We start from the raw sequence: 3,596 nt of genomic DNA, 5'->3' as shown, positions 1-3,596 counted from the left end.
TTTGCTGCAACGACCGCTTTCTGGAGGAAGTCCCGCCCACAGATGTCTTCTTCTTCTTCGGTGAGGTTTAACGACGGGTTCATTACCGCCCCCAAATGAAGTATAGTACATTACACTTAGTGATACAACATGATATAGGAGAGCATGAATGCAATAAAAATATACATTTATTTTTAATTACCCTTCCAACTAACCCTATACTCATTAAATCCCATCACCTTATTCTACTACTTTAACCCGATCTGATCATACCCCAGGCCAATAACCTGAGAGGACGGGCCACCACTCAACACACCCTGTAAATCATCTGAAGTCAAATGTCATACTCCCAAGTACTTCTCTGCAGCTGCCACCACATCATCCATTTTCTGTGACAAACGCTCAACCGCTGCGGTACAGTTGATAACCATTGCTATGGACACTATACAGTAAGCCAACCTTACTGAGGCCCTCAGTTCTGAAACAGATTTTATATTCACAGGGATCCTCTCAGAATACCTCACCGTTGATCCATCCTCCTCTACTTTCTTCAATGCCTCAGCATGCAGTACAACACCTTCTGTACTACTCTGACCATGGCCACCTCAACCTGCCTCTCTCGCACAGGACACCTCCGATCCTCTGCAACAAACTGAAATGGTCTGAAATCCATTCGGGCTGTATCACCGCCTGGTATGGCAACCACTCCGCCCTCAACCGTAAGGCTCTCCAGAGGGTAGTGAGGTCTGCACAACGCATCACCGGAGGCAAACTCCCTGCCCTCCAGGACACCTACACCACCCGATGTCACAGAAAGGCCATAAAGATCATCAAGGACAACAACCACACGAGCCACTGCCTGTTCACCCCGCTATCATCCAGAAGGCGGGGGTCAGTAAAGGTGCATCAAAGCTGGGACAGAGAGACTGAAAAACAGCTTCTATCTCAAGGCCATCAGACTGTTTTAAACAGCCATCACTAACATTGACTGGCTGCTGACTCAAATCTCTAGATTGTGCATCTGTAGAAGTTTGTGAGTACTTTTGGTGACAAGATGCATTTCTTCAGCCTCCTGAGGTTGTCTTGGAATCTCCCTCCTACACACTGCTGTGACATGACCATACGCTTGGCAGTGTTGTGTCTTTGGCTATGCCGGATTAAGTGATATGACATGCTATTCTATAAAATAATTTCTCCGTAATTAATATTACCTGATTGAGCTAATCATGTAAATGTAATTAACTAGAGAGTCGGGGCACGACAAAATAATATTTATAGAGCTGTTATCTTCCGAATAAACTCTTAAAGACCTAGTAATATTTTACATCAATAGCAGTCAATATTAATCGTCACCTTAATTCAGTCTCATCTGAAAGTTGTAAATTCTTGGTTATCTGCACGAACCCTGGCTAACAAGTTGAATCAACAATACAAAATTGTGTTTAATTATTTATTTACGAAATACCCAACCAATCACACAGAATTACATATACACATAATTAATCATAACTTGATTACAAATTACGTCATAAAGGAAAACGTCCGTAGCGGGCGGAATAGATATGACAGCTGGTTACACAAAAGAAAAGGGTCTGGGTTTGAGTGAAAGAGCGGGAAGACTGAGGAAAAAAGGGCGAAGCTGTGCTATCATAAATACAGTATCTTATGCATCAGAGTCCTTTGAAGAATGTCTCTGCTGGTAAATTGGATACGTTGTAGTAACGTTGTTGTGTGGTAGATGGGACACTGTCTGTTCCTTCCTAACCTGCGTTTGCAGCTGCTGTTGCTAACTCAACAGCTAGGAGGTATCACTTCTGTAGGGAATAAGAGTTCAAATTCATACCATTCGCAACAAAAGCTCACGCTGATGTTGGCTTCATTCTGTAGTTATTATCTGAACCATTCTGACATCGGACCATTGTCCTCACATTCTCGGAACAGGAGGTTATATTTTTACAAGGCTTTATATAGGAAGGGAGAGGAGGGCGTGTTTGAAAAGTGTTATATTCCATGTCCCTTCACAGGGACGGGCCACTGATTGAGCAGAGCCCCCTACCTTATGAAAACCCAAATCTCACATTTTAGAAGCTAAAATCACATTTCATCCCATCACGAATAATTTCATATTCAAACATTTCAATTGAACAACAATTCCATGTGAATCCGATAACTCTGATGTGTAGACTTTCCACTGTAGAGTTTATGTCATCTCATCATTGATGAGAATGTCTCAGATGACAACCGAACTGACATCATATTCATTAAGTGCCACCGCAAATGTTCAGTTGGTCGGATTAACAGAATATAGTTCATTTTCCCCCACCTTCTGACGTTCCCAGAATCTCTATGTTAACCAAGGGGTTTGCAAATGTAACATCAGTAGGGTACAGAGAGGAAAAAATGGGGGGAAGAGGTATTTATGACTGTCATAAACCTACCCCCCCCCAGACCAATGTCATGACAGCACCTAGAGCACCGCAGTGGATTGGGCACAAAACTCTAACAGCATAACTCATATATCCTAACATTACTTTATAGCAGTGAATGTCATCTATGAATTTACTCATAGTCACCTTTCCAACAAGTCAGTTCATAAAATTTCTGCCCTGCAAGAGCTGCCCCGGTCAACTGTAAGTGCTGTTATTTCATCTCTTTTTGTTCAGGCCAGTCCCATATTCTTTCAGGATGCCAACTAATGTCTAGTTTAGTGAGGTAAAGCAACATTTAATCAGCGTATGCACAGAGATACCGTGATGAGATCTTGGGGCCCATTGTTGTGCCATTCATCCGCCGCCATCACCTCATGTTTCAGCATGATAATGTATGGCCCCACGTCACAAGGATCTGTAAACACTTCCTGAAAGCTGAAAATGTCCCAGTTCTTCCATGGCCTGCATATCCACCAGACATGTCACCCATTGAGCATGTTTGGGATGCTCTGGATCGACGTGTATGACAGCGTGTTCCAGTTCAGGCCAATATCCAGCAACTTCGCACAGCCATTGAAGATGAGTGGGACAACATTCTAAAGAATCACCAGCCTGATCAACTCTATGTGAAGGAGATGTGTCGTGCTGCATGAGGCAAATGGTGTTCACACCAGATACTGACTGGTTTTCTGATCCAACCCTGTTCGTGGAGAGCTACCATCCTGTAGGTTTTCCCTCCAACCCTGTTCGTGGAGAGCTACCATCCTGTAGGTTTTCACTCCGACCCCGTTCGTGGAGAGCTACCATCCTGTAGGTTTTCACACCAACCCCGTTCATGGAGAGCTACCATCCTGTAGGTTTTCACTCCGACCCTGTCCATGGAGAGCTACCATCCTATAGGTTTTCACTCGAACCCTAATCTAGCGCATCCGATTCAGGTTAATTAATAAAGTTAATTACAACTGGGGTTGGTGCAAAAACCGACAGGAAGGAAGTTCTCCAGGAAGAGAGTTGGAGAGCCTGACATAGGACACCAACAGCCAGCCAAGGTTTCATTAAATAAACTATAGGCAATGCTTTTTATTGCACATTTAGGCCAAATTAAACTGATGCAATTGTCAATATTCAACTTCAATTCACTGGCACAATGAAGAAAAGCTTAGCCATACTCATTGATCGCCTAATAAA

This window comes from Oncorhynchus masou, chromosome 5 (genome assembly GCF_036934945.1).
Source record: "Oncorhynchus masou masou isolate Uvic2021 chromosome 5, UVic_Omas_1.1, whole genome shotgun sequence".
NCBI classification, from domain to species: Eukaryota; Metazoa; Chordata; class Actinopteri; order Salmoniformes; family Salmonidae; genus Oncorhynchus; species Oncorhynchus masou.
This window is presented reverse-complemented; position numbering follows the sequence as displayed.